At 39.5% G+C, this 24,275-nt stretch overlaps 1 long non-coding RNA gene across 1 annotated transcript; it reads right to left on the reverse strand.

Annotated features, from left to right (window-relative positions):
* Window positions 1–20,675: 20,675 nt before the first annotated feature.
* Window positions 20,676–22,897, reverse strand: LOC116747463. Its single transcript, XR_004348058.1, has 3 exons — window positions 22,828–22,897; window positions 21,833–21,921; window positions 20,676–21,096 (listed from the first exon to the last, which is right to left on the reverse strand). It is a non-coding gene; the product is annotated as an uncharacterized LOC116747463 (long non-coding RNA).
* Window positions 22,898–24,275: the final 1,378 nt, after the last annotated feature.

A 24,275-nucleotide genomic window follows, 5' to 3' on the forward strand; every position in this document is an offset into this window, starting at 1 on the left:
GAACAGACAGGCTTTACATGTTTCAGTTAGCTTTGTTGTTTAGGTGTCTGTCCATCATATTGCTGTTATAAAATCCTTCAGAACCATGTTTCAGGAGTAGTAGCACCATAATGAGAATGCCTGTTTTTCCCTTCTACTTTTTTAGAAAGGGCTCTAGGAAATGGAACATGAATTTAAAGTTCAGTCACAAGTATCTGCATCTTAGCATCATCATAAAATCGTGGATTTGACAAATTTGCACAAGTGTACCCCTTCAGGGATTTGGAAAGAGAGTGTTGCATGTCCCTCTGGACTGAAAATACTTCCTATGCCAGAAATTTCCCCAGCAACTAGAACAAATTAGATTTGGCCTGGAGGACTCAGACCAAAAATAAATCCTGCTGTGGGCAAAGTTAAAATATAATAGAAATTGAAAATGCAATACATAATATAAAATTAATGTACACTATTTCAGCAGCACGTGTACTCAGATTGGAACAATAAGGGGACGTTAGCATGACACCTGTGCAAAGATGGCATGCAAATTTTTGTATGCTTCTCATTTTATAAAAATGTAAGCTAAAGATGTGACCTGCATAGGATAAAAACCACACAGAAATACAATACAATGTAAACAAGTAATTATCTCAGGGAATTAGGACTACAGTTTTGAAACCTCTCTATATTTTAAACATTTTGAACAGTAGAGGTATATAAATACATAATCAGAAAAAAATAAAATAAGCATTTAGATATAAAATGATATGTTCATTCAAGCTGTATGACTACCTGAAGATAAAAGCAGAATTGACCAAAGTGAATTAAGTTTTTTTTTTTTTTTACTTTAAGCAAACCTAATACCTTAGGGAAATGACTTTCAAGTTATTTTGAGTACTGAAAGCTTTTGTAAATATAAAATGTTATGCTGACACCCAGCACATGAGACAGGCAGGAGAGGAACCTCTGGTGGGGTAGGGTAAGAATGGAGGACCAGATGAACCATCGCTTCAGCATTCCATGGCCCTGGAAAGCACCTGCACAGAGCCTGGGGCACCCAGACCTGGAAAACCACTGGCTATGGCCATGGCTTGTGAACTAGGCAATCAACTCTCAATATAGAACCCACATACCTGATGTCTTTGACGCCTAACACAATGCTCTTGATATGGTTGGTCTTCACTAAATGTTTACTGCGTGGCTGCCCAGCCACCTTAGTTTCATTGGCCATCTGGCCTTTGTGATGTAGAATAGGATGGTGACAACTTCAAGGTCCTACCCAAATTGTTTGCCTTGGAACTGCCCTAGCACCTGATGACTCCTGCATTTAGAGCATCAAGTCCTGGTCACGAAGTGAACTGCTGAACACATGCACACCTGCAATTTAGGTTCCACCTAAGTGTAAAAGCAGACTTACTAAAGTTGCCTGTATTCAGTGTTCGTAGTCTGGAAGTGTGTTACGTGACAATGCTGTTGACGGAATTGTGCACAATAAAATGCATATAGTGGGAAGCAGATGGTTATTACAAAGATGATGTAAATGTGCTTTGCAGATTATTTTGTGCCGGCAAGATCATGGGTAAAGCCTCCAGAAAGATGCGGAGTTGGGGAAAGAGCTCAGCTGCTTAGACCATGCATGCTTCTTGCCATTTTAGAGTTGCCTGTTTTCGTATACACACGCATGCACACAAATTAGCATTTTATGTACTAAAATATACAAATTAACACATGTAGTTTGCTAGCACAGTGCAGTGGTTAAGAGCCTGGATTCTGAATTCAGACTTCTCGAGTTCAAATCTTGCCTCCGCCTCTGACTAAGCATGTCACTTTGGGTAAGTGAGTTTACTTCTCTGTGCCTCACTTTTTTCTTATATAAATTGTGGATTAAAATATAACTATGTTGTAGACTTAAAATTTAATATATAGCAAGGTCTTAGAATAGTTCCAGACACATAGTAGTCACCCAATAAATGTTACCTATTATCATTTTATCATTATATCATGCTTATATAATGATAAAACTTTGATAAGTGTTTCTTGGCGGAGAAGGTCTGCTGTGGTCCTGGAGAGGTCCTTTACACCGTGTATTGTTCTCTATCATTGGATTTGATGGTCTTCTATATGAATTACTTTTATTTTTAATTACAGCAGGGGTTATGGTACAGGAAGATTTTTACTTTTTCTTCTTTTATATCCCTCTATTAAAGAATACAAAATCTAGGATGGATAGATCAATAAATACATAGCTAGATAGATGATAGATAAATACAGATTTTTAAAAATACAAATGGAAGAGGAAATGAGCCTTAGGCTTGATTTTAAGAACCTGTCTTTCTTCACATGATGTTACACTTTTCACTGCTTGATTTTTCTTTTCTTTTTTTTTAAAATTTTTATTGGAGTATAGTTGCTTTACAATGTTGTGTTAGTTTCTGCTGTATATATGTACCACATCTTCTTTATCCATTCCTCTGTCGATGGACACTTAGGTTGCTTCCATGTCCTGGCTATTGTAATAGTGCTTCATTGAACATTGGGGTACATGTATCTTTTTGAATTATGGTTTTCTCCCATTATATATCCAGGAGTGGGATTGGTAGGTCGTATGGTAGTTCTACATTTAGTTTTCTGAGGAACCTTCATACTGTTCTCTGTAGTGGCTGTACCAATCTACATTCCCACCAACAGTGTAGGAGGGTTCACTTTCTCCACATCCTCTCCAGCATTTATTTTTTATAGATTTTTTGATGATGGCCATTATGGCCAGTGTGAGGTGATACCTCTCTCTGGTTTTGACTTGCATTTCTCTAATAATCAGTGATGTTGAGCATCTTTTCATGTGTTTGTTGGCCATCTGTATGTCTTCTTTGGAGAAATGTCTATTTAGGTCTTCCACCCATTTATTCATTAGGTTGTTTGTTTTTTCAGTGCAATCCCTATCAAATTGCCAATGGCATTTTTCACAGAATTAGAACAAAAACTTTTCACAATTTGTATGGAAACAGAAAAGACCCTGAATAGCCAAAGCAATCTTGAGAAAGAAAAACGGACCGGGAGGAATCAGGCACCCTGACTTCAGACTATACTACAAAGCTACAATAATCAAGACAGTATGGTACTGGCACAAAAATAGAAATATAGATCAATGGAACAGGATAGAAAGCCAAGAGATAAACCCACGCACCTATGGTCGCCTAATCTATGACAAGGAAGCAAGAAAATACAGTGGGGAAAAGACAGTCTCTTCAATAAGTGGTGCAGGGAAAACTGGACAGCTATATGTAAAAGAATGAAATTAGAACACTCCCTAACACTATCCACAAAAATATACTCAAAATGGATTAAAGACCTAAATGTAAGGCCAGACACTATAAAGCTCTAAGAGGAAAACATAGGCAGAACACTCTTTGACATAAATTGCAGCAAGATCTTTTTTGAACCACCTCCTAGAATAATGAAAATAAAAACAAAAATAAGAAAATGGGACCTAATGAAACTTAAAAGCTTTTGCACAGCAAAGGAAACCATAAACAAGACGAAAATATAACCCTCAGAATGGGAGAAAATATTTGCAAATGAAGCAACCAACAAGGGACTAATCTCCAAAATACACAAAGAGCTCATGCAGCTCTGTATTAAAAAATCACTGCTTGGGCTTCCCTGGCGGCACAGTGGTTGAGAATCTGCCGGCCAATGCAGGGGACACGGGTTTGATCCCTGGTCTGGGAAGATCCCACATGCCGCGGAGCAACTAGGCCCGTGAGCCACAACTACTGAGCCTGTGCGTCTGGGGCCTGTGCTCCGCAACAACAGAGGCTGGGATAGTGAGAGGCCCGCGCACCGCGATGAAGAGTTGCCGCAACTAGAGAAAGCCCTCATACAGAAACAAAGACCCAACACAGCCAAAAATAAAAATAAATAAATAAAATAAATTAAAAAAAAAAAATCACTGCTTCATTTTTAACCCCTAGTACATATCATTCCAGTAGATCTCCCTTCCTTCTGTCTCCTTTTGTGCTCATTGTATCACGATGGCTGACCTATGAGTTTCATTTCATCTTACATTTCTTCTGGAGCAGGGCACACTCTCCCATACCCTTGTTCTAAAGGGAAAGTTGTAAAATAGAAAAGATTTATTATTTTTGTTCCTTTAAAAGGTCACATGCATCACTTGAAAGATTCTCTGTTAGGCTCAGACTCTGCCTTCAGGAAGTTGAGTCTTTTGAAGGAGAAGGATGAGTAAATACAAAAGTGCAAGTAGATGTTATAACCACCATGAAAGGAGTGAGCTCTGCATCCCCCGGGGGACCCAGGAGGGTCAGGAAGAAGGCTGAGGAGGAGATGCCTATTCTGTGATGTGAAGGACAGGAGGAGAGAGCTGGGTCTTTTGTCCAAGTATGAGCAGTAAGTCATAACTCGGTCTTTCCTTCTTAACCAGTCCTCCCCCAGGGCTGGCCCTGCTCTTAATAGCAACTGTGCTCTACCGACTGAAATGGACAGTTAAATGATTATCTCTAAACCAGAGAGTCAAAGCCATGTGCTAGAGAATATAGTACTTTGCAGTCCAGTGGTGGTTTTCTTTAAAAGGTGGAGCAGTCACTATGCCCCGCTGGTACCCCTCACCCTTATCCCTAAGTGCACAGGACTCCCAATAGCTACCGCTTCTTTATCCAGAGACTTTTTCTGGTGTCTGCAGCCCACTTTGCTACACACTCCAGGCAAGAATTCCTGACCCCCAGGAGCAGTCCCCCTTCAGTAGCTGATAGGAGTTGGGGTATAAACACTCCAGCAACCTTGCCCCTTCCGGGGATGGCTCTGAGGTGTGTGTTTCCCCAGAAACCATCCTGGTTGCCAGCAATGATAGCTGCCTTCCCGTACCTGTCTCGCTTTCCCGTCACTCAGTGATGCTTTCTTCACCTTCCTTCCAAATAAACCGCGGATAAACCTCAAATCCTTGCCCCAGCATCTGCTTCTGAGGGAACCTAAATGAAAACTCATGAACAAAGCACATTTGCAAACAAACAAAGCATCACTTTCAATATTGTCCCTACACTCCTTTACTGTCCATTGGACCCTCTCTTCTCTGTTTGCACGTGTGGCTCTAAATGTCTTATCATGCGTGCTTGCTCCTCTACCTCTCTCTGTATCGTAAGGGCTTTGAGAATGTACATTAAATCCCTCATCTTTGTATCTCCAGGACTCAATACACGCTTGCTAAGTGGATTTCCTGTGGGCGCTTCCATCCTCCTCCAGGGAGAATATGCATCAGCTCAGGATATTTTACAAAACTCCCGAGCCTGGTGCACAGTGTCCTGAAAGAGAAGCAACACTGATAATTTTTCACAGTTAAATTTAACCCCTGCCCATGAGGAAAGCACATGCATTATGGTGCTTCAACTTCTTGGTCTCTAAAGTGAGGATTAAATAACACTTGCCATGATTTATTGTCGGGAAAGTGCTTTGAAACTTTAGTGAGAGTCTGTAGATTAAAATAGTAGCCACTGTTCCATCATTTAAATAATCTCATTGGCAAAGACCATGCATTAATCATCATAGCTGAGTATTTTTATGTTCACTGAACATCTTTCATCTGAGAACATCACCATGGTTTATAAACATTAACCGAATGTCGTCCTCATGACAACACCCAGACTTGTCCTTTACACGAATTGATAAACTGAGACCCGAGATAGTTAAACAGCCTGTTTCAAAACACCCAGAATCCGGGGCAAGGAACAGGTTACCGCTAGGCGAGTTAGCAGTCAAGAGAGAATCCTGTGTACATATTTGGTTGGATGAGACAAATAGATCAGATAGGCAGACCCATAAGGAGAGTAGCACTGTCTTCTTTCTCTGCTCCTCATAGAAGCAATCTGGGATTATTGATGGAGTCTCAAGAAGAACCCCCACGAATAACAGGTTTCATGAATTATGAAAACTTTACAGAATAGTTGAGTTGCTTTGTGCTGAGCAGCTACTCTCTGTGCATGCCAAAGAAGCCCATTCAAGTGGCTCTATATGTTTTATGCGCCTGACAGTAAAAATAACTGTACCTTCCAGCCAGATATAGAGGGAAGGCTGTTGTACCTTTATGGAAGACAGATGGGCGAGGCATACATTAAAACAGCTTCCATTACAATAAGATGTGATCCCTCTGTCTCAGCAGCTGTTCTGCAAACAGAGCAGGGACCTTTCATCAAGGCTGGCACTTGCTGACCGGGAATTGCCAGTTCCTCCTGCTTGTGCCCTGGGATTGGCGGGTGAATTCCCACTTTGGCCAGTGGGTCACCAGCTGAGAGGTGTGAGGGACTCCCTGGCTCACAGACACCATGTTGTCTCTCCCCAGCCGGTCCCCAGTGAGCACCAAAGTCGATAACACCAGGATGTGAGGCACAAAGCAGATTTGCAGCCTGCTTGTACCTGCTGTGTGGTTTTGGGAAAATCACTTTACCTTTCTGTTTTTCAGATCCTCAGCTATATCATGAGGCATTTAAAATGGAACTGTAATTTTCCATCTGTACCATGAAACCCCTGCATTTTAGGAGATTTTTCAGGAGCCACTGAAAAAGTCCCCAAAGGTAGAGCACCACCGAAAGAACAGAAAAAGGCTTCTTGCTCCCCCTCAGAAAGTTTGAAAACCACCGGTTCTGATACCTGCTTTTCCTAATTTTGAAAACATAAAGGAAGTCATCTGATCTGATAGCCTATGGTTCCTTTATATCATAGTGGAATGGAATTGAATCATGTCAGGGCAGAGAGACCTGCCAGCAAAACGGGTCAGTCAGTGGAGGAGCAACTAGGAAGCTTCATCGAGTCAACCCTCCACGGCCACCAGTCCCCAGTTGCCAGGGCTCAACAGAGCTTTCCCAGCAAAGGGTGCTGCTTCCTCCTCTGTCAACTTCATCGTAAGGGCTCTCTCATTCCGTAGTCCCCACACCTCCTGTTCAGAAACTCACTGGAACCATCACACGCCGGTCTTTCAGTAGTCTGCTTTGTGGGATGTGCTGGCAGAAGAGCCGTAGACCTAGAAACATGGTGTTTTGTGTTTCTTTTTCATGCCTCTTCTCTAAATGAGGAAGAAAAGTAACACTTTATAGTGTCTGAAAACACGTATTAATTATGGTGGTAGACAACTTGGGGTTAATCCTGGCTGCTATACTTCCTAGTAGCTTTTTGGCCTTGGGCAAGTTACATAACTTCCCTATGTTTTAGTCTCCACGTCTATAAAAAAGCAAGGATAATAGTAACAACACTAATAACAGTAACATCTACCTACCATTCAGGATTGTTATGACAGTTAAATGAATTAATATGTATTAATGCATGTAAAGTACTGCCATTTAGTAAGCATTCCAGAAGTGTCTGCTAATTTAAAAAATACAAATGCACATATACATACGTATATCTGTGTTATATCTATCTATCTATATCGCTCGATCGATTGATAGACAAATATAAAAAGGTACCTACTACTTTGTCCAGATACTAGGCCAGGCATTTTATCAACATTGCTCATGTCTGTGTATTTATTATATACCTACTAGCAATCATCTCACCCTTATGGATGAGGATAAAGAACTGAAATTTCTCACTGTTCCTCAAAAAGTTAAACAGAATTACCGTAAGATCCAGCAATTCTACTCTTAGGTATATAATCCAAAAGAATTGAAAGCATGAACTTGAATAGATCTCTGTACATCAGCGTTCATAGAAGCAATATCTATTCACATATTCACAACAGCCAAAAGGTGGGGAAAAACCCAAGTGTCCATCAACAGTTGACTAGATAAACAAAATGTGGTGGAATCATATTGAGTTATAAAAAGTAATAACTTTTTTAATATGCTACAACATAGATGGGACTTGAAAACATTGCGAACGTATTCAATGTCACAGAATTGTGTGCTTACAAATGGTTAAAATGGTAAATACTGTATTATGTATATTTTACCACAGTAAAAAATAGTTAAAAAGAAAGAACTGAAATTTCTCCCCAAGCAAGTAGTAGGTATAAAACTGGGGTTTTGTTTCCTATTTCCTAGTCCCAACATCTCACCGCAGATCCTTCTACACTGAGAGACATATGTCTTAAACACCTCATCTGGCAAAGGTACCTGGCAGCCATATCTTAGAATGAAGAACCAACACAACCACTTCTACTCTTCTTTCTAGCTAAAGCACACATTTCCTGTGGTTGGAACAAATGCCCGACCACAAGGATCTAAGAGAGATTTTGCTGCTCACTTTCAACTTTGCGACAAGATGCCCTGGGAGGGCCACCTGGGTACAGGTAACAGTGCCTGCAGTGGTGTCTGGAGTCACTCCTACTAGGTCATGAAAGCCAACTGTGACATTTTCAGGAATTTTGTGAGGCAGTTGTTAAACACAGCCACTACTAAAAATTATTAAATTCTATAAGCTCACAAATTTTCTTCTAAACAAAGGTCATATATACTCATCACTTCCTACTTATTGTGCTACGTGTCCCTATTATCTACGCTCTGGAGGTTACGTACATCTATTGCATCTGGATGATGGGCATACTACATAATGATGTGCACTGTGTGTCCCTTCCCAGCTCCCCTTTCAGTGGTGTCACATTGGAAGCTCATTACCAGCCATGGTGGGGGTATTTACAGCACAGAAACTGGCAAATGCTACAAATCAGGATTTCACTTCTTGTTTTGTTGATTAGGTAGAGTTAATAATGGGAAAATATTAATAATACAGATTAAACTTAAAATTGTGTTGTACCTACCACAAAATACCTATTAATTTTTGTAACTTTACAATGTAGAGACCAGGAAGACATCACCCTAACAAAGGGATCAAGGTTAACATCACCAGCAATAAGATGTGTACCCCTTGATGTCCTCAGTCTGACCCAACCTACTTTTCCAGGCATAAGAGCCACCATTTGCATCCTCACCCCCTTTGCCATGGCTAGTCCGCTGGCTCACTGTTGCCTGGACCCACTTTTTACTTTCCTGCCTTTTATGCCTGGCCATCACTCCACTCCTGCCTGGAATAACTTCTCCCTTCATCTCTGCTCAGATGAATCCTGCCTCTTTAGCAGGTACAATGTCCATTCTTTCTTTCTCTTACATGGAACTCTCCATGAAGGTCTCCGCAATCTCCCCTCTTGCAACTCCTGTATTACTTCCTGTATTATTATTTCCTACAGTGCCATTCATTTGGAGATTACATGATGTTTTGGATTGGTGGATTGTGTGGATTGTTCGATTGTGTTTGTGTGTGTTTATGTGAAATCCTCCCACATGACTTTAAGCCCCTAATAGCAGAGACTAACTGCTTCATATGCTTCTATAAATCATTCCAGAAACTTAGTATGTATTCAGTAAATATTTGTTGGCTGCTTTTAAAAACAAATGGCAGACACCACCACTAAAGTTCTAGAATTTGTTGCTTTCTTCAGTGTTAATCTTTAAGCAAATTACTTGCCTCTAGGAACTTTTTACTTCTGAGTCTTTCAGATAGAAGGATCAACGTCATTATGCCAGATTTGTATAGAACCTGTCATCCGTTGGTTTCAGTACTGAAAACCACTGTCCACCTTCTAACAGTGACAGCAATAAGAAGACAGAGCTCAGCCTTAGGTTATCCTAAAGCCCACTCAACCTCATTTTGTAAATCTTTGTCAACCTCATTTTGTAAATCTTTTGTCACACTGGCCGGCTCTTAGTAGGCCCTCAGTAAATGTTGTAAACATTTAGCCCTTTGAAGTCACTGAAGAATGTTCCCCTAGAACAGCTTGGAAAGTGGTATGTCCTATAAACACTGACTGTGTTGTCTCTTCCATGTTTGCCAGTGCTTGGGTTGCACACCTTTTGCAGCTCTCTTGATTTTTCCTCTGTAACCCAGTGATGAAGAGAGTGCCATTCAGAGGAATCACAATGCCACGTGACCAAAGGCAAGACGCACTTAGGTTTTCGTTGTGCTTCAGGAAGAGTGTGAAGCTGTTCTGGGAAAGGGCAGGTTGGCGGTGTGGGGAACTGCTCTGCTTAAGAGCTTTTGGCAATTACTTAACAGTGTTTACAGGATTTATTTCTCAAGGTAGTTTGATTTACAGAAAAGTTGCCTTAAAAAAAAAAAAAGCTGGCTAAAACAGGTTCCACATTTCATCTGTATGAGTTGTCCTGAATGGCATAAATTATTTTTCCTGAGGCTATTAGCTCAGAGTCTGAGTAGGACACTGGTATTTTATGGGAGCCGAATGCAGGGAGCTCATGCCTGCCTCTGCCCAGTTTGTCATACCTGCTAATCCAGTCTTTAAAAAAAAGAGCATCCTCTTGAACTCTATCAGTAAAATGTCATGGTCTCAAAATGAGGACATTGCAAGGTCCTCGGGCCCAGGTTTCCTGCTCTTTGCTAGGATGCCATTCATCTCCTCTACACCACGTGCAGAGAGCGTCTCAGGGTCCTGGCTGAGGCCACACCTTGTGTCACTGTACACTGGTCAACTCCCTTCATTTTCAGTGTTCATTGCAGATGTCTTTCTTCAGCGCTGATCCCTTTATCTCTGTCAGTTGCAGTGAGGCCAATAGGAGGAGAACATTATGAGGACCAGCAGATTGCCGCTCCTGGGAGGGCAGGGAGAGAGCTAAATTTGCAGCCTTGGGTTGACTGGTGCTGTGCTGAGGTGAGGCAAATCTGCCAGCTCCTTGCACAACCAAGGAGGCAAGTCAGTGGAGGGTGAGGGCGCACAGAGACCTCACCCCATTCCTGTCTGCCTGCACAGACTTGTTCACACAGTTCAAACGGCTGCAGATCCGTTCATTCCGAAGGCTACTAACTGTTTCTTTTTTCCCCGAACCACTTGCTGAAACCAACTTCCTCCACATAAGCAGCCATTACAAATTCAATATCACTGCTAAAGAAAGGGGAGATTTTTCTCCTTCTACCCACGGCAGTGTGTGATTTAGTCACCAGTACTTCAAGGTCGGTCACCACAGTGCCAGATGATTGGACAATGAGTTGTTTCTTGTGGTGGTTGGATTTTTCTTGGAAAAGTACCTAGAGCCTGGCTACAGGGAATTCCTTCCCTGGAGGACCATCTGAGATGCTTGCTTTTTAAAACCTTCTTTCTACTTTTTCTATTTTGGATACCTGTCAGGTCTATGTAAATATCACCATCTTTCTCTCTCTCTCTCTCCTCTGCCCAGACAGCAGTCACTTTATTTAGTTTTTCCTTCTATAACATTTTACTTAAAGGGGTTGTCAGTATCACAGTACTTCCCCGGAAACAGGGGATTAAAAATTCTCAGCCTTCCAGAACGGGTGAATACTTGCTTTGTCATGAGAAAAATCAGTATCTGCCACCACAGGAAGCCGGGCAGGGAGCAGCTGGGCAAAGACCTGCACTTCAGCTGAGTAGCAGGGTCACGTGTGTGACCCAAAAGGTTATGCTTTCCTGCTTGTTTTACGAAAAATCGATGAGCTGGGCAGAGGAACAAGAGCCCAGATAAGACAAGAAGCGTGTGCCAGGTACTCTCCGACGGAGAACCCGGCCCTGGGAGCAGCCGGCTGCCGGATGCAGTCCCGCTGACCCGGGGTGAGCCTCACACGGAAGTGAAGATCCTACTTCCGGGAAGAGAAGAGCAGTGGACGTTCCATCCACAGGCAACGGAAACCCAGCCTTTCCCCACCACGTGTGAACTGCACCATTTAGATATTCTGGACAGTTCTCTCTTCCAAGGCTCAGGTTGCTGCAAGGACATTTTGAGCCTGCTCAGTCATCTTTTGGTTGAGGCAGGGAAACTCAGTACCTCTGCACTTAATATGACCTGAAAAGGTCTAGTATCTCTCCACCTTTCTAACCCCACTTAAAAATTTGAGATATAATTTATAGACATAAAATTCATCCCTTTAAAGTAGAGTGGTTTTTTAGTATATTTGCAGATAGGTGTGACCATTACCACAGTCAATTTTAGGTCATTTTCATCACCTCAGAAAGAGAAATAATAATACCTGTGTAATCTGGGTTATACAGATGTGTGAATCTGTCATTGAACTGTATGCTTAAGATCCATGCATTTACCTGTATGTATCTCAATTTTTAAAAAGGGGAAAAAAAGATGAAAACCAAAGTTGTAGACTTAGCACTCCTGTTCTTGAATACACCGTCATTTTATTCTAAACAGCCTTTCTTTTTTAAGGTTTCCCATATTTAATCAAATATTTTTTAAGAGTATAAAGAATATGTATGTGTGTGAGTGTGAGTTTTAAGAGTTCTTTGTATATTTTAGAGAACAGACCTTTATCAGGTACATCATTTGCAAATATTTTCTCCCAATCTGTGGTTTGTCTTCTCATTTTCTAGACACTGCCTTTTGCAGAGCAGAAGTTTTTAATTTTAATGAAGTTCAGCTTATCAATTATTTCTTTCATGGAGTATACCTTTGTTGTTATATCTAAAAAGTCATTGCTATACCTAGGAATTTCTCCTATGTTATTTTCCAGAAGTTTTATACTTTTGCATTTACATTTAGGTCTATGATCCATTTTGAGTTAATTTTTGTAAAGAGTGTAAAATCTGTGTCTAGATTCTTTTTTTTTTTTTTAGTGTAGACTGTGCCTATTTTTAAATTAGATTGTTGGTATTTTTTATTGTTGAGTTCTAAGAGCATATTTAGATAAAGTCCCTCATCTGATACATGATATGAGAATATTTTCTCCCATTCTGTGAGTTGCCTTTTTACTTTCCTTTGTACTTTGGAACACAAAAGTTTGTAATTTTGATGAAGTCCAATTTATCTATTTTTTTCTTTTGTCACTTGTGAATTTGGTGTCATATCTGAGAAACCATTGCCTAATCTAAGGTTAAAAACGTTTACTCCCATGTTTTCTTCTCATAGTTTTACAGTTTTAGCTCTTTGTTTAGGTTGATGATATGTTTTGAGTTAATTTTTGTATATGGTGTGAGGTAGAGGTCCAACTTCATTCTTTTTCATATGGATATCCAGTTGCTATGGCACAATGTATTGAAAAGACTATCCTTTCATATTAATTGTCTTGGTACCCCTGTCAAAAATCAATTAACCATAAAGGTAAAAGGATTTATTTCTGGATTCACAACTCTGTTTCATTGATCTATGTCTGTCTTCATATCAGTACCACACTGTCTTGATTACTGTAGCTTTGTAGTAAGTTTTGAAATTCGAAAGTATGTGTCTCTCAACTTGTTTTCCTTTTCCATTATTCTGGTTATTCTGAGTTCCTTGATTTTCCATATGAATCTTAGGATCAGCTTGTCAATTTCTGCAAACAAATCATCTAGGATATTGATAGGGATTGTGTTGAATCTGTGGATCAGTTTGGAGAATATTTCCATCTTGATATTAAATCTTCCAATTCATGAACGTGGGATGCCTTTCCATTTACTTGGGTTTTCTTTAATTTTTCAACAATGTTTCCTAGTTTTCAATGTACAAGTCTTACACTTCTTTTGTTAAATTTAATCTTAAGTATCTTATTCTTTCTGATGTTATTGTAAATGAAATTTTCTTAATTTCATTTTCAGATTGTTCATTGCTAGTGTGTAGAAATTCAACTGAATCTTATACATGGATCTTATATCCTGAAACCTGGCTGAACTCACCTATTAGTTCTAATAGGTCTGTTTTGGTAGATCTAGCTCCATTTTGCATTACTCTCCCCCTTATCCTCTGAATTCTACCCTCTCTGATCGTCTTTCAGTTTCTCTAACATGCCAGTCTCCCTCATGTCACAGGGCCTTAGCACATGCTGTTTCCTCTGCCTAGATCTCACCCTTCTCCTGCATGCTTCCACATGGTTGACTCATCCTTCAGCTCTGTCTCCTTGAGCTACACCCATTTCAGTCCATATCTGGTCCTTTTATGTAAGTTGTCATAACACTGTATTTTTCCTTGACCAACACAGCTTATGTTCTCATTTGTGTTACACATTAACCAATGTCATTCTTTTCCAACAGACTATAAGCCCCTGTCTGATTTTTCTCAGTATTATAATTCTCATCACTATGCCTGGCATATAGTGGATGTTAACAACTAAACTACTTGTTGAATGAAAAAAATTAGTGAGTGGTTAGCATTGGAGAAATATGGCCATCATTAAGAACTTTGAGCAGGGTGAAGTGGGGGTGGAGGAACAAATTGAAGGTAGGGCACATACCATCTGTATAACCAATCTGGCCTCCTTTTGGGGAGTTAAGTTCTGGAATGGAATTTCATTGTCTTTGGAGAGCAGAAGCATTTGAGTATGTAGCTGGTAACATGGATATTTTTTTTTTTTCTCCTGTTTAACCTCCTTACATGGTGGTGGGAAACCCAGAAAGGGAGACCCAGTCATTTGAGTCATTTGTAGATGAATAACCACAGTCTGACTTCTTATTTGCTTTTTACCTTCCATGAGGTACAGCTGACTTGTGGGGGGAAGGAGGGGAAGAGGGTTTAAAAGATTCATCTATTTTTCTTGCCAAGTTAATTCAATCTAACAAAATAGGGAAATCCCCAACCAGCTGTTCCAGTGACTGGCAAGAAAAATATTTCCTTGGAACACTGCAACAGAAAACACACTTTGTGTGCTGGCGTCCTGAGACAGTGCTTTAGAGCCTTCCAATCACTGCCCACTCTGAGTTTTTCAAGATATCACTGACAATAGTTAGAACATGGTTTTGTTCCTTAGTTGGAATTCTCTTCAAAGTCTGGGTTCAACTGTGGTGCTTCAGGTGGAAGCATTAAGGTTAAGGGTAATAGAGAACAGAGGGAAGAGTGGCTAAGTGTCTGAAAAATGAAGCAAAGATGAGGAGAGCTTGCAGCTCTGTCAGTGTGGGATAATCTTCCTGTCCTATTCTTGAAATCCATGTTCCAGTTGTCGGGTGACATGGGAAGAAAATATTTGCATGTAGTGAAAGAAGGTTGGGAAGTAGAGATTTTTCACTTTAGCCTGTATTTTGGATAATCCTTACACATCTGAAATTGGGTTTTGTTCTAGGGGTTTTGAGATCTTTTAGCTATAGTGAAACATTACCTCATGAAGCTGCAAGACCATCATGGTAGGGAACACTCTGCTTTGTGTTTTTATCTATGTCATCTGGCACAATGCCTGGCTCAGAGCGTAGGGCTCAGTGAAAATTAGACCATCCTAAGTAAGACAATGCAAGCCAAATCAGTTTTGCAAATTAGATAGATTTTACAGTCCAATGAACTAAGCTCCTTTCCTATGTTTTATATTTCATCCTGATGCTCATACCTCCATTCTGTCTCCTATACCACAGGGTGCAAATATTTAGAATATTTAATTTTAGTTGTTTAGAATAGGTAATTAATTAATTATGGATAAATTCCATAGGTAAATAAATCAAATCATTGTTTTACTGTCAACAAAATAATATTTAAAGGAAAATAATTCAAAAGTGAAAAATACATCTTACTAGCTGTGGTTTTTCAAAGCCTTATCAAAGGAAATTTTAAAATACTAGGGATTTACATTGAAACAAGAATGAAAGAGGTAGTTTGTAAAAGCACAACATTCAAATGCGTTTATATACTTTCTTAGACTGATATGTTAAGATAAATACCATGTAGAAGCTACCCTCTCTTATCTTCCTTCCTATTTCAGATTACGTCTTTAATAAAAAGAACTAAGTCACAATTTAGAGTCCTTTCTTCTGAACTTTTCCCGTCTCTGTCGCTAATGTAGATGCAAGTGTCTCAGACCAGAGGTTTTTGAATGTTCATGGGCAAGTTTCCAGTTGCTACCCAACAAAATTCCCTGGGACAAAAATGGTGGCAGACTTCCAAATCAGGATGACTTTACTTGAGTTTAACCATTTGCAAACCATTACCTCTCTAAATGGATCAAGCCCTATTGAACTTGGATTTTCTTCCTTAAATATCCTCCACTCTCAAAGCTTTACCTATCATTGATATGCTGTTTTGATTCCATAAGTATTCACTGAGCATCGATTAAGCTACTCTTACAGATTCAAGGGAAAGAATAGTATTCACTGTTTTTTTGTGTGTGTTTTGTTTTTAAGGGCACAAAGCTCCTGTTCTCATGGAGCTTATATCCTGGTAGAGCTTATTATATCCCTGATCTGTTTAAGAGTTTGGGATATAGAGATTGCATTTGATTTTTTTTTCTTTAACATTTGCTGTTTATATGAACTTGAATAGTTACTTAATCATTCTAGGACTCATTTTCTTCATAGTAGAATGGAATAAGGACAGTACAAGTCTCCTAGGGCTGCTCTGAGGATTAAATCAGGATACGGGTTGGGAGGTGGAAGGCAGAGGGAAGTGGAGAGAGAAGACACCCAGTGGTTTTTCAAGGATCTTGGCTCTGTGTGGATTTGAGCAGAGATCAAGGAAGGTCCCTTATTAAGATGCAGAAACCTCTGCATGGTTTTAGGCTGTGAGGAAAGAAACAGTAGAAAAAAGTATTGAAGCATGAGAGAGAGGAAAAGGATATCAGGGGCATAGGAGAGATGAGCCTCGATCATGTAACAGGACTGTGATTCCAGATGTCATGGGACATTTTGAGTGTGGAGTCCACATGCTTATGTAACCAGGCCCTGGAGAAATATCATTTAAAGTTGTTAACTGTTTTCCATCTTAAGAAGTAAGAACTTTGGAAGAGTAGTGTGTGATGTCTCAGGCATTTTCCATGCTAAATTATGTAGTATGAGGCTTTTTATCATGGAAATAATTAAATAACTGGAGAAACAGTATATCAGTGTTTCTCAAAGTATGTTCCCAAGGCCACCTACACCAGATTGCCTGGGTATGTATGAAAACTACATACACCTAGGCCCCATACCGGGTGCCCCAAAATATAATATCTGGAAGTGGACTTGGAAAACATCATTTTTTATTTTGGTAAAATCCACATAACATAAACTTTACCATTGTTACCATTTAAATGTGTAAATTCAGTAACATTTAGTACATTCACTGTGTCATGCAACCAGCATCACTATCTATTTCTAGAAGATTTTTATCACCCCAAAAGGAAACCCCACACCCACTAAGCACATCCCCCCAGTTTCTGTCAACCACCGATCTGCTTTCTGTTTTTATGGATTTGACTGTTCTAGATCTTTTCTATAAACGGAATCATACAATATGTGACCTTTTGTGTCTGGCTCCTTTCACTTAGCATGCTTTCAAGTTTCACCCATGTTGTAGAATGTATCAGTGCTTCATTCCTTTTCATGGCTGAATAATGCTCCTTTGTATGATATACCACATTTTTTTTTTTTATCCAGTCATTAGTTAATAGACATTTGGGTGTTTCCTCCTTTGGCTATTGTGAGAAGTGTCTCTATGAACATTCGTGTACAAGTTTTTGTTTGAACACTTTTTACAGTTATTTTGGGTATACCCCTAGAAATGGAATTACTGGGTCGTGTGGTAACTCTGTGTTAACTTATTAAGGAACTGCCAAGTTATTGAGCGCAGTGGTCGCACCATTTTACATTCCTATTGGCAACATATGCATGTTCTAATTGCTCCACATCCTCAACAGCCCTTGAGGGGTTGTTGTTGTTGTTTTTCTTATAGCCATGCTACAGGGTGTGAAGTGATATTTCCTTGTAGTTTTGACTTGGAGTTCCCTAATGACTAATGATGTTGAGCATCTTTTCATGTATTTGCTGGCCATTCGTATATCTTCTTTTTAGAAAAGTCTATTCAGGTCCTACGCTCATTTTTTTAATTGTGTTGTGTTGTTTGCCTTTTTGTTGTTGAGTTGTAGAAGTTATTTATATTTTCTTTATTTTATTTTATTTTATTTTTTTTGTGGTATGCAGGCCTCTCACTGTTGTGGCCTCTCCCGTTGTGGAGCACAGGCTCCGGACGTGCAGGCTCAGAGGCCATGGCTCACAGGCCCAGCTGCTCCGTGGCACGTGGGATCTTCCCGGACCGGGGCACAAACCCGCATCCCCTGCATCGGCAGGCGGACTCTCAGCCACTGCGCCACCAGGGAAACCCATAAATTTAAGTTTTAGAAATATAATTCTGGCAGCAATGTGTGAGTAGGGACTAGAATGGACAAAAGTCGGTCAGTAAGGTCAGTAAAAGTGGGTATTTTGGCAATTAATCCTTCCCATATCCTTTTATTCAGCCCTTAGAAACGTTCTACAGTGTTTGAAATATTGGTACAAGTTGGGTTTCTTAAACTGTTATTATGGAAAGCTTCAAACATATAAAAACTCTTTCACTAGTAAACAGACTCCATGTGTCCATCAGCACAGATTCAACTTTTATCAACATATGGCCAATCTCTTTTATCTATGCCCTCCACTCACATCTCCCTTCCCAGATATTTTGAGGCAAATTCCAGACACCATATGATTTCATCTATAAATATTTTATTATGTAATTCCAACAGAGAAGAAATGTTTTAAAAATATAATCTCAATGTGATTATCCTACCTAAATAAAGTTAACAATAATTTCTTAATGGTATGAGGTCTTTAAAACTCAACAGTTGACCTAAATATTCACATATAAAATTCTATCTTAGTTCCTATAGAGAAATAATATCTTTATTAAGGGATGGAGGTATGATCAAGATTCCTAAAAACTAGTGCCAGCTAAAAATTGGCACTTGCCATCTGCCGCTACAAGGATTAAATCACAAGCTGCTGCGATCACTGACCCTCAGCACACCCTGAAAGGAGTTCAGCGTGGAGACCAGGAATGTGGCACTCTGTGCCCTGGGAAAAACTGGCAGAACAGACCTTCAGATAGTTAGATGTTTTCAGGAGAAGACTTTATGAGCCCAATTCTTGCATCTCCTCATATCTAGAAAAGCACTAAAATCCTTCACGGTGACAACTGCTCCTTGTGAGTAGCAGTAACCTTCACAAGACTAGCAGCAACCTTCTGCAAAAATATGCGCTTGATTGCCTGTATTCCCCTTCACCAAAATCACATATGTACTGACCTTCCCGCCTGCCTCTCTGAAGCAGTTTGTCAGAGCTATCTGAAATACTGTCTCCCGGGCTATAGCCCTCATTTTGCCCCAAATAAAACTTAACTCACAGCTCTCACATTGTGCAGTTTTTCAGTCGACACTAAAATGATGCTTCTTAAAATATACACAAAATATATAGCTCCTAGAGCCACATTTAGTTATTAGTTCTTCTATTATGTGTATTTAGTAGGGAAGTTTCTACTTTGTTATACATTTACAGTTTGAAAATAAGGTGTATGTATGAATTGAGCTGCGGAGAAATTATCTTTGAGTGATTTTTTTTTTTTTACTCAATACTAATTCGTCACATTTGTACAGTGCCTTGAATTTTCCAAAGTGCTTTCATGCCTGTTATCTAGTGAACCCTAATAGCTCTGCTGTGCTAAGATGTCAATTATCTAATATTTATAATTGTTACCAATTTTACTTTGTTGTGGTTTTCAGACTTAGATTGAAATAATAAGCAATATATGCAAAATCCTTTACTTGTGAGTCAAGAAAGACTCTGTAGTCAGGCCTGCATGGGTGATGAAAGGGAAGTACTGTGGGTTATATCTTATCAGTTATAATTTACTTAATTTTCCATAGTATGGGAATATTTGGTAGTGATGTACACACATAGACGTACACATAGACACACACAATTACAATGATTTTAAATCCATGGTTTTAACTCAGTAGTTTTCATGGGCTCAAAACCCACACATAAATTTCCTGGAAACCTCTTGGAAAGGCTTGTAGTAAGATTAAGAAACATGGCAACACTTGAGTTAGGATAGGGTTTAGAGCTGAAACATGCTGATAAATCATCCTTAAGTGGTGCTCCATTCTTTCTTAATCATTTCTTCAATTTTCGTTAACATTCCCAGACATACTAGACATAGAAAAATTATCTTCAAAACATTCTGTAGCAGAAGAGCTTGGTGACTGTTACTCATAGTCGTTAATACAAATGCCATATTTAATATAAAGTCTTTCCCTTTATCCATAAAATACAGATAACTCAAATGCTCTTTAAATGGTCCCACTAAATATAATTTATCTAAATGCAAAGGATATTTGAAATACTTTCCCATATGCTTTTCTCAAATAGACAGTGAAAACCTGCCCCATGATGAGAAAGGGATGTAGAGATTGAGTGTGGGCTCTGGAGTGGCACAAACCAGGGTTTACAAACTGCTGGGTTTGGGTAAGTTGCACAGTCTCTGGGATTCTGGTTCCTCCAGTGTTGTATTGGAGTCTATTAGACTAGCTGCCAAGGCCTAATTGTTAAGTATGCAAGAATTTTTTAAGCCAATGTTTAAACCATTGGCTGCTTGAAATCAGCCTTGGTGAGAGTATTTATACCACAGAAATTGGCAAACTCTGTAAACCAGGGTTCCCTCCCTAAATTAGGTTCCTGGACCCAATTCTATTGTGTATGTGTTTGTGGGGGGAGGTGGTTTCCCTCATACCAATAAGCAATGCTTGGGACACCAGTTGGGTGTCCTACAATTCAACTTGATTCTGATACTATTTACCGGAGATAGCATCAGATTCCACAGGTTAAGGGTTTAGTCCAACAAGACTGCCTTCCTTCCCGCCCCACCTACTTCTTACCGACTGACTTAGGGGTTCCCAAGACCCCTTCCTCAGTTTTGATTAATTTGCTAGAGTGGTTCACAGAACCCAGAGAAACACTGTACTTACTGGATTACTGGTTTATTACAAAAGGATACAACTCGGGAACAGCAGGATAGAATTGATGCACAGGGCAAGGTATGTGGGAAGGGGCGCCGAGCTTCCCTGCCCTCTTGGAGTGGGCCATTCTCCCCAAATCCCTGTGTGTTCACCAACTTGGAAGCTCTTTGAACCCAGTCCTTTTAGGTGTTTGTGGAGGCTTCATTATATAGCCATGGTTGATTAACTCATTGGCACTGTTGTGATTGACTCAACTTCTGGGCTCTCCCTCGTCCCCAGAGGTCAGGGGGATGGGACTGAAAGTTCCGACTCTCTAATCAAGTGGCTGGTTCCTCTGCTGACCAGTACTCATCCTTAAGTGATCAAGGAGCATTCCAAAAGTCACCTCATTAACATAACAAAAGACACCTTCATCACTCGCGGCGCTTTAGAAATTCCAAGGGTTTTAGGAGCTCTGTGCTAGAAACAAGGACAAAGACCAAATATATATTTCATATCATAAATCAAAATATCACACTCCCCCTCCCCCAGCATTGGTTTGTCAGCACACCACTGCCTCCTAAGTAGGTTTAAGGATAAAATGAGTTAATGTCAAGCACTTTGCATTGTGTTCCCCATACAGAAAGCATTCGAGAAAGGCTAGCTATTATTGTTATCATCATCATCATTCTATTCAAAACAAATGCAACCAACTCTCAGTTGTTTACTTATCAAATCGATAAATCATCTATGTTCTTTTTCTCTTGCCCCAATTTGACGATTTCACTAACAGCACACCAGGGACTATGCTGAGACACATTAAAAAAAAAAAGAAAAAGCAGTGAAAACCTAATCAACTCACTGAAGTGCTTATTAGCATCTTAATCCTGACAAAATATTTGATGAGAGAGAAAAAGAAAAGGATGAAAGTTGTGAAAAAGTGAAAACAGGGGAATATATTTAAATTCAAAATGTTTGCCCCCCCCTTCTGTCTTCCTTGAGACAGCTCATTGAAATTTCATTATAAGTGACAAGTGACAAAATAATGAACAATTCTTAACACTTGGTAGAAAAATCTGACAATTCTGGATATCTGTAACAAACTATGGAATTCCTGGTCCAAAGCATCTTAAGCCAAAAAGTGAATTATTGGTTCCAGAAGTAAGAATCTGGGGATGGGTCTGTTTTCAAACACAGCTTACTGCAGGGCTCTTACCAGCTCATGACGCTGAATTTCTCTGCCTCCTACTGTGTTAGCCCCATTCGCAGTCTCCATGGGGCATCCCCCGCAGGTCCAAACTCCACCTTTAAAGTAGAAAGATCTTTCCAAAATCATGCCCACCGGGAAAGAGAATACCATTTTTCTTATAGTTCCTGCAAAACTCCTGACATTCACTCTGATTGAACTGTCACATGCCTGATCCAGTTTGAGAGCCCTAACAGACAGTACATAATAGGATGGAGATAATTCACCCTCCAAAAAAATTGCAGTGGTATTACACTAGAAAGATGAGATGGAGGCAACAAAAAAATGCTAGGCAAGAAAAAACCAATTGTCCACTATAAATCATCTTCACTATAATTGAACAGATATTGACAATAACTCATGTCTACATGTAGAGCCTGAGTACACTTCTTGACAATAACCTTCTCAGGCTGGGTTTCAGCCTTGAGTACTTCTGATGCCATTAAAGACTTTAGTTGTAAAGAAGCATAAATAGAGGTAGTATCTCCATAGGGAACTGATTTTGAAAACCCCAGGTGAAAGAGTGTTCAAAAGCAAATGCTAGTAAACATTTTTATAACACCGCCTGTCAGGCAGATTTCAAATTGACAGTTCAGATAATAGGTGAATCTTCCTAGTATGCTCTTGGTGCCTCCCTTGTTAACTAAGAACTAGAGTCCCTCTGTTCTTAGAGGTCTGGGAAACAGTAACATAGCAAAAACTGAGAGACGTAAAAACTTTGGGTGTTCCGTAATGGAAACAAACCTGTTGGCTTGTAGAAATCCCACAGAGTGTTTGGCTGTCAAATTAGTTTTAGAATTTCATTCCAGGAAAGTAAGTTGTAACTCTAATGTTATGGAGAAGTTTAAATATTTACACCAGAAAAAAAAAAAAGAGAGAGAGAGAGAGAGAGAAAAAAAAACACAAAACCCTCTACCCTCAGAGAGTATCCATAGTTACATAGAGTTGTAACTCCAGAGACTTACATAGTTCTAGTATTTAAGGTAATGTATGGGGCTCTGCATCATGGTCTCTCCTGGGAAGCTGATGCTTCTGTTTCTCTTGGCTGAAAGTTTGTTCAGCCTGCACCCGGTGGCATCCTGATTTCCTAACCTTTTCTTGAAACTACAGTCCATAATGCATGAGTCACAGAGGTTAAAATGCAGCCACTTCTGGTTTATATCATATGCACATTCTGTAATAGTCTTGAAGTGACATTCCATGAGTCATATCCCAGCCTGATGTGCCCTAACAAAATGCATCTTCTGGCAATGGACATTGAGAACCCCACAGTGCTTATTGGTATGGAGTGATTTAAGTAAACCATTTTTCTATCCTCTGAGAACTTTCTTTCGTATGGTGTCATGCTCAAATGCGATTTGTTTTTAATCACTGTGGTGCTCACTTTTATCCTCACCATTAAATTAGAAAAAAATTTTAATTGAAGTATAGTTGATTTATAATGTGTTAGTTTCAGATACATAGCAAAGTGATTCAGTTTTATACATATACATATATATATATATTCTTTTTCAAATTCTTTTCCCTTGTAGGTTATTACAAAATATCGAGTATAGTTCCCTGTGTCCCCTGTGCTATATAGTAGGTCCTTGTTGGTTATCTATTTTATATATATATATAAAAATCCCAAACTCCTAAGTGATCCCTCTCCCCCTTTCCCCTTTGGTAACCATAAGTTTGTTTCCTGTTTCTGTGGGTCTATTTCTGTTTTGTATATAAGTTCATTTTTATCATTTCTTTTAGATCCACATATAGGTGATATTGATATGATATTTGTCTTTCTCTGTCTGGCTTTCTTCACTGAGTGTGATAATCTATAGGTCCATCCATGTTGCTGCAGATGGCATTATTTCATTCCTTTTTATGGCTGAGTATATTCCATATATATATATACACACACAGATACGTATACGTGTATGCATTCACCATTAAATATGATGCAATCATCTTGTGACAGTGCCAAGGAAACACCAAACCTAAGAAGAGTTTATTTTACCAAAAAGAGGCACATCTGTAAGCATCTTGGAGTGTGGGCATATTTCCCGAAGATTTTGAGTTTAGATTGCACTCTGTGTGGCCCTGAAAAAATATATCTTGGGTCTTTTGTAATTGAACTAGAAACTGTGTACCAATCCAGCTTTATAAACAGTATCATATAGTATTCATTTTGAAATACACAGAATGTTAATGAGGTGTTGCTGTGAAATCTTTTACTAAAAAATAAAATGTGTGCCCAACATCAAATGGTGAAGATCATTACCAATTTCTTTTCTCCTAGGAAAGAATGACACCCAAAGATTTCTGGATCTTAGAAAGAAAGGAATTCTCATTATTTGCAAAAGTAGCATTAAGGCAGTGTAACTGTGGCACCAAAGGACAAGTGCCACTTAAAAACATGGGAAAATTAAAAAGT

This window comes from Phocoena sinus, chromosome 2, assembly GCF_008692025.1.
Source record: "Phocoena sinus isolate mPhoSin1 chromosome 2, mPhoSin1.pri, whole genome shotgun sequence".
NCBI lineage: Eukaryota > Metazoa > Chordata > Mammalia > Artiodactyla > Phocoenidae > Phocoena > Phocoena sinus.